Consider the following 8,282-nt stretch of genomic DNA (forward strand, 5'->3'; position numbering starts at 1 on the left):
AGCCACTTTCAGCTGGCATGCATTTCACAGCTTTGCTGTGTGGAGGAAATTTTTGCTGAAGTTCTCCTAGTAGAATCCGCAATGTTCTCCTATTGGGTTAAGCGCGATTCATGGTAGTTGGAGGTTTTCTTTCTCTCTGGATGATCACATTGGGTGCAGCTGCAGGAGCTCAGCCAGGAGAACAGGGAAAATAAAGTGGTGCTTCGTGGTTGCTAAGAAAAATGGGGGAAAAAATCCCACAGAAAGCTTTAGAAATCATCTCTAAGTCAAAATGTACTTCAATCATAAGGTAGCTCAGTTAGTTGTCCTTGGCACACTGCAGAGTCAAAAATGCAATGCTGGTCTTAAGTTTTGGCTTTCAGAAGGTAGTGCCATACATAAGGGACGTGGGACAGTCAGAAAACAAGGCTTCTGATACCAGATTTCTAACTACGGAGAGGACCTTAAGCAAGTCAATTAATCTCTTGTTATTCAGCCTGCAGCAAGGTATCATTTCAGGAATAAATGAAATTTTGTTTTCAAAGCTCTTTGTAAATGTAAAGCACGAGGGAAAAATAAGGTATTTTTGGCGTTTTTTACTTTTGTTTTACCTGTGTTGTTCCTGACCCCCTGAGAATAAGATCTATGATTTAGACTTAATCAGTTTTTTTCTTTTTTAAAAAAATAACTTCATACATATAGTAAAAATTTAATTATTACTTTTCAATGAAAGATGCCAGAAAGGAGAAAACTCTCCTGGAATGTGGTTGGCTAATCAGTAGGAGATACAGCCAGCAAATGGTGTTACCAAACCCAAATTTGGGTCCACCAGCCCAAAGCACAATAAAGCCAATCTACTGACATCAGATTATGGTGAAGGAAAGTACAGTGTTCATTGCAAGGCCAAGCGAGGCACATGGATAGCTACTGCTCAAAACTCCCGAATGGCTCTCACGGAAGGATTTTTAAAGGCAAGGTGAGAAAAAGGGTCGAGGGCTGCCTGATCAGCTTGTGGACATTCTTCTGATTGGTTGATGGGGAGGTAACAGGGTGATGTTACAGGGGTCAGTGTTATCAATCCTCAGGCTCCAGCATCTGGGGGCTACATGCTCATGGTCATCATGCAGTTAGCTTCTTCTATCTGGTGGGAGTTTTAGTATCTGCAAAACAACTCAAGGATATGGCTCAGGATATTATCTATAGCCCCTGAGGAGGAACTAAAGGTCCTTGACTTTGTTTTATGGCTGAACTATTATTATTTTGTTTTGCTTGACTGTTTTCCTTTGTTTCTGCAGGTGTTTTGGGGGATTTTTTGTTTGTTTTTTTCACTCCTCTGATTAAATTTGCTCTTTGGAATTCAGGGAAGGCCTAGGAGGCTAAAGGTTTTTTACAAACTAGGGGAAACAGAGGGTCTGTCCCTGGGAAGGCCCTGCAGGGTCTTGCTCTGTTTCAGTGGGTGTCTGTCTATCTTACTATTGCAGGAGTAGGAAGAAGAGAGAACTGGCTATCTTACTATTGCAGGAGTAGGAAGAAGAGAGAAGGTGGGGAGTAAGGAGAAGAAAAACATCTACTTGAATTTCTAACAATCTCCTGAAAAACACATGGAATTTAGTTTTTCATATTTGGTTATTTTTCTTTTACTACAAAATGCCAGTTCGATGTCCTGGACTCCAAAAGAAATAGGTACAGGGCAATAAAATTAATAATAGTATCCTGCTCATTATTATTTTACCATTTTAAAGTTTTCTACCTTTTGGGATTTGGGGGGTTTTTTTTTGAAGTTTTATAGTTGTTCTTATCTTTTTAATTATAATTATACCACATGGTTATGTTTCAGTTGTACTTATTTTTCAAGTACCATGATCTCTTAAGCGATGTCTGCTGAATTTTCAGTGTTAGTGGAAGTCATGGGTAATTTCTGCACTTCTTTCCCATACTCATTTATTCCTTCATTTAACAAATATATATGAAGGGCCTACTCCATGCTGGGCCCTGCGTTACACAGTGGTTATGGAGTGGGAAGCAAAACAGGCATAGTCCCTGCCCTCATACAGCTTACAGTCTAGTGGTGGAATTCTTGTTGGCCCCCAGTATCCATTATCCCCTTCTTCTTGGGAAATAAACCCCCAATTTGTTATGCTGAAGAATTTTAAGTAAATAGAAGTCATCATTCTTCCCCTAAATTTTAATATGCATCCTTTAAATTGAGAACATTTTCCTCCATGGCCAAAATAACATAATCACAGCTGATTATTAATAATTCCTTAACTGTATATCATATCTTAATACCCACCCACATTGACATCTCTCCACTTTTCTACACAATGCCATTTATAGGTGGTTAGTCCAAACCAGGATCCAATTGAGGACCACACATCACATCTAGTTGTTATGTTCCCTCAGTCTTCTTAAAATAAATTAGTCCCTATATTCATGATACTGAAATATTAAAGAGACAGAGACAGTGACAATTGTTCCAATTCCTCAATCTGTCTGATTGCTTCCTCAGGGTATCATTTAGTTCATTTCTCTTTTCCTTGTAATTCCTGTAAAACTGGAAGTTATAACAAAAGGTCCAATTAGACTCAAACGTTTTTGGCAAGATTACATCACAGGTGGTACTGTGTACTTCAGTCACAGCAAGAGGCACAGCATATTTGACTTCGGTACTGGGTTAAACTGATGACGGCCTGACTCCTCCACTATAAAGCTACTTTTTTCTCCTCATGGACAAAAAGGAATCTGTGTAGAGTTTTGGGGGGCACTTTATGGAGGTCCTTTTCTCATCAGCCATTTACCTAAAATAGTTTTAACACCAATTGCTAATCTTTGCTTGAACCAACATTAAAGAACTCATGACTTTTAACTGTGTTTATAACCTCCCCCACCTTGCATAAAGACCACATTTACCTTCCTGATTCCTGATGGAGGAAATAAAAGCATGAGGTCTGGAGCTTGAGCAACTACTTTGAACTGTGAGGTAGAAGCCACATGATGAATTCAGTGGAGCAGCTAGAGAGAAGGAACCTAGATCTCTTAGGATCATAGAGCTATCATACTAACCTTGATCTACCTATCTCTAAACTTCGTTTATATGAGAGAAAAATGAACCACTATCTTTTCCATCCACTGTATTTTGGTTGGCAGTTGAACCAAATCTTAACTGATGCAACAAAGAAGATAATAAATAAGAAAATACATATATATTTACAATTTGGGGTAAGTGCTACTTAAAAAATAAAGTAGGAGAATAGAAGATAGTGGCTACTTAGATCAGGTGATGAGGAAAGGCCACTCCAAGGAGGTTAGAGTTAAGCTGAGAATGGAATGCTGAGAAGGAGCAAACCATGTGAGATGGTAGGGAGTCTCCTAAGGAGAGGAAACTGCATGTGAAAAGGGATGAGGTGGGAAAGGGCTTGCACGACAAGCTCAAGGAATTAAAAGGAGGCCACGTAGCTAGAGCTTAATGGCACCAGATGGGGTGGGACAGGTTAGTAGATGCCACATTACTCTGGATTAGTAGGCCATGGTAATGAGTTGCATTTCTTTCTCAGATGTTATGGTAAGAGTTGTAAGCAGGAGAATAAAATTGATTTACGTTGTTAGAAATTATTCTCACTGCTCTGTGGGGAACAGACAGAGGGTGTCAAAAGTGAAAACACCTGGGAAGTCCCTGGTGGTCCATTGATTAAGACTCGGCACTTTCACTGCCTGGGCCCAGGTTTGATCCCTGGTCAGGGAACTAAGATCCCACAAGCCTTGTGGCGCAGCCAAAAAAAAAAAAAAGTGAAACCACCATCACCAGAAAAGAGACTATTTTGGAGGTCTGGGCAAGAGAAGCTAATGGCTTGGGCTACTGTTGCACTGAGGAGGGGAAGGAGAGAAGAAATAAGAGATGGTTATGAGGGAGAAATGACAGAACTCCCTGATGGGTGGAATGTAAGAAGAGGAAGGAATCCGAAATAAAGCTTGGGATTCTGGCTTAAGCAACGCGTAAGTGGGTGAGCCTTTTTCTGAAGTGAGGAAGACTGGAAGAGGAACAGGTGGGAAGTGGGGAGAGGAGAGAAGTACATTAGAAAGGGGTGGGAAGTCAGGATTCCATTTTAGAACTTTTGAGTTCCAGATGTTGAAGCAGAGGTGTCAAGTAGGCAATTTAATATGAACACCTAGAGCATGAGAGCAATGTATGGTTTCCAGTGTTTTTAAAAATTCCCCATCCATAAATTACCACAGGTGATACTTTATTTTAAAAATATACTTCGGTCACTCAGTATTTAATCAAAAGAAAGAAACCATACTAATAAACCTATTTCCAATAATATTAATTTATTAATAATTTTAGTTTCAAGCAGTGAATAACCAGAACCATGTTTACGTTTAGAAACAGGTGATAATGTCAGATTGTTCTAAATGTTGTTTGTTTGTTAGTTTGTTGGAAGTTGTAAGTTAAGTTTGTTAAGTTTATTCTAAATGTTGTAGTTTGTTTAAAGATTAAACCAAAAAAATAATTTGCTAAAAATTACTATTGAGTGTCATTTTGGTAAAAATGAAGTGATATAGTACTCTCAATTTTTATTTGTTTTACTTATGATATGCTACTGAAATAATGTTTTATTTAAAAGATCTGAATTAGGTAAAATATTGATTTTAAAACATTAATTTAAGCTCTCAAATGGTAAGAAACACATGATAGCAAAAATTTATTTTCAAAAGAAACTTCCAGAGTCATCCCAGGTTTAGACCATCTGTAGCACTTTTGCAATAATCATTAATATTTAAGAGGTTAACACAAAAGTTCCTAAATCATCAAAAAATAAATTAGAATATTTTATTTGGTATATTCTATCATTTGGTAAAATATACCAAATAAAATGAATGCATATGTCCACTAAAAGACGTGTAAAGAATACTCATGAAAGCTTTATTCATAACATCTAAAACTTTAAAAATAAAAAAACAAATATCTATCAACAGTAGAATGGATAAATTCATGCAATGGAAGACTATACAGCAATAAAAAGGAACAAACTACTACTACACACAATAATGTGGATTGATCTCAGAGAACTGATGTTGAGCAACAGAAATCAGGCACTCACATACCAAAAACGTACAGTATGATTCTATTTATATGAAGATTAAGAACAGACAAAATCAAACTATGTTGATAAAAATCAGAATAATGGTGGCTGGGTTGGGGTGGTATTGGCTGGGAACAGCTGGGGAGCAAAATTTGCCACCCCAAAAGGTCTCTCCGGTATGTGGATTATTTTGAGCTGAAAACAATCAAGGCCCAAAAGACTCAGGAAGAAATCTCTGACCTTCCCCCTAACTGCCTAAAGAATGTAGCTGGAGGACCTGTTCCAGGACAGGAGCGATCACCATAGATAACTGTAATATGAACTAGGTGTATAGACAGGGAAGAGCCTACAAAAGTCTGTCTGTTAAAATTCCTCTCTGTGTCCCATTGTCTCTGCATGGACCAGCAAACATTTATTTACCAAACTTTTGCTTTTCCATCTCCCTGTAAATTGCATTCCACCCCCTTGAAGTCCCAAACCACTACTCCCAACATTCTCTTTTGTCTTTAGCTGAAGATGGTATTTAAGATGAGGGCTTCAGCCATTTCGAAGAGTTACTCAGTTTTTCTGGGTCTCTCCCACGTTAACATGTTATTAAGCTTCTGTATGATTTTTTTCCTGTTAATATGTCTCATGTCAGTTTAATTCTTAGACCAGTCAGAAGAACCTAGAAAAACAGAGGAAAATTTCTTCCTTCCCAAAAAGAACTTGGTGGAGTCTTCTAGAATGCTGGGAATATTCTATACTTCGATATAGGTGGCAGTTACACAGGTATACATATACATGTAGAAATTAATGTACATGCACATGTATATACACATGCAGAAAATAAACTTTAAGATTAGTGCATCTTACCATATGGATATTATTATTGTCAATATTTTTTAAATTCAGTAGTCAATTATTGTACAGCCTCCAATAGATTCATAGAACTTTAAAAAAGGAATAGAACTAAATATATGAATCAAATGAAATGATATCTAAACATATTAAGCAAAAAAAGCAATTTGCAGAGTAGTTTGTTTAGTATGATTCCACTTGTGTGTATGTTTTAGCAGATATATGTATGATTGTGTGTCCATGGACAATTTGTAAAATGATATACAGGAAATTGTTGGCAGTAGTTATCTCAGAATGCTGGGGTATGGGACTAGGACTTGGGGTTTTTACATAGGCTGTCTTTTTATTCAGTCTATACTTTTTCATACTTTTTATATAATTTTTAACCTAATTTAAAAGATTTCATTAATCTTCTGTATTTTCAAAATTGCATTAAGTTGAGCCACATGAAGTTGTCATTTTTATGTCAAAAAATGAGAGAAGGGCTTCCCTGGTGGCGCAGTGGTTGGGAGTCCGCCTGCCGATGCGGGGGACACGGCTTCGTGCCCCGGTCCGGGAAGATCCCACATGCCGCAGAGCGGCTGGGCCCGTGAGCCATGGCCACTGAGCCTGCGCGTCCGGAGCCTGTGCTCCACAACAAGAGCGGCCACAACAGTGAGAGGCCCGCATACTGCAAAAAAAAAAAAAAAAAAAAAAAAGAGAGAGAATATTGACAGTTTCTCATAGTTAAATCTAATACAATGAACAGATATAAAGAGGTTATAAAAACCATTCATTTAGATATTACTAATTCGGAATTTGAAATAATCTGCATGTCAACATAAAGAGCATAACTCAAACCCAATATGATTTGAAAATATATTTGAGTTTAACATTGGTCATCTGAAAGTAATTTAATAACCCCTTTTTCAAACTGATGATAATTTGAATTGTTCACATGCTAATAATTTCTAACAGTTTCTGAACCTATATGGTAGTATTTCAAAAATATGATGAAATTTAAAATTGGAAAATCTGAGGTCAGATCTCATTCTTTTACTGTCTCTCTGACCTAAGATAAGCTGCCTGATTGCTCTGGACCTCTTTTCTTTTATTTTCTTTTTAATAACATGGAGAAAACAATACCTGACCTATAAGATTATTCAAAAGATTAATTCGTTGATGCATATAAAAGCACTTTGGGTACAAAACACTATCCAAGTGAAATGATTATTGTTTTAAATGAGGAAAGAAAATAGCCCATATTTGCTTTGAAGAGATCGTTTGCAGTGCCCATACTGCAATTTATGGTACTCTAGATCAGTGGTTCCCAAATCATTGTTCTCAGGACCCCTTTACACCCATTGTGATGTGGATTTTAGCTATTAACATTTACTGTAATATAAATTAAAACAGAAAGTTTTTACATACCTATTTTAAAATAATATTAATAGGGGCTCGTGCGCGGGAGTCCATGTGGGCGCCGGCGCGTCAGGAAGCAGCGCGGGGTTGCCATGGCGGAGCTGCAGCAGCTCCGCGTGCAGGAGGCGGTGGACTCTATGATGAAGAGTCTGGAGAGAGAGAACATCTGGAAGATGCAGGGCCTCATGTACTGGTGCAGCGCCGGCTGTTGTGAGGACAGCCAGGCGTCTATGCAGCAAGTGCACCAGTGCATTGAGCGCTGCCATGCACCTCTGGCTCAAGCCCAGGCCCTGGTGACCAGCGAGTTGGAGAAGTTCCAGGACAGCCTGGCCCGGTGCACTATGCATTGCAACGACAATGCCAAAGATTCAATAGATGCGGGGAGTAAAGAGCTTCAGGTGAAACGGCAGCTGGAGAGCTGTGTGATCACGTGTGTGGATGACCACATGAACCTCATCCCAACCATGACCAAGAAGATGAAGGAGTCTCTCTCATCCATTGGGAAATAGATGTCTGCTATTGGCCATCGGGGCTGAAGGCAGAAATCTATTTAAAAAGAGGAATGGGGGTTCGGGTTTTCTAAGGAAAGTTTATGAATGAGGAAATTAAGGATGGCAGCAAGTTTAAGGCCTATGTCACTTGCCTCTGGACACTGGTTCCTTTGTGTTTGAATCCTAGAAAGTGAAAAAAACTGGTGCTAAAATTGGGGTCAGAGATAGCACAGGGGAGTTTTTATGAGCCTGAATTTCACATGGCAAGTGCTTATCCTGGCAACAGGGAGTCTCCTTTGTACCAAACCAGAGCCCTCCAAGGTACCACATCCTCTTAGTACACAGATACCAGCAGGCTGGCAGGTTCATCTGACCTGCTTATGAGCTGGTGGAGTGTGAGGAGAGGTATTTCTGTTTGTTGCCAACCTCCTGTTTACCAGAAGGATCGCTACAACATTTCCCACAAACTGGAAATAAAACAAAATCCATG

At 38.8% G+C, this 8,282-nt stretch overlaps 1 pseudogene across 1 annotated transcript; it reads left to right on the forward strand.

Annotated features, from left to right (window-relative positions):
- Nucleotides 1-7,353: 7,353 nt before the first annotated feature.
- LOC309969440 (protein FAM136A-like) lies at nt 7,354-7,810 on the forward strand (annotated as a pseudogene). The gene has a single exon. The product of its transcript is annotated as a protein FAM136A-like (transcript).
- Nucleotides 7,811-8,282: the final 472 nt, after the last annotated feature.

The sequence above is a fragment of the Leucopleurus acutus genome, assembly GCF_964270905.1.
Source record: "Leucopleurus acutus genome assembly, chromosome: 12".
In the NCBI taxonomy this organism is placed as follows: Eukaryota; Metazoa; Chordata; class Mammalia; order Artiodactyla; family Delphinidae; genus Leucopleurus; species Leucopleurus acutus.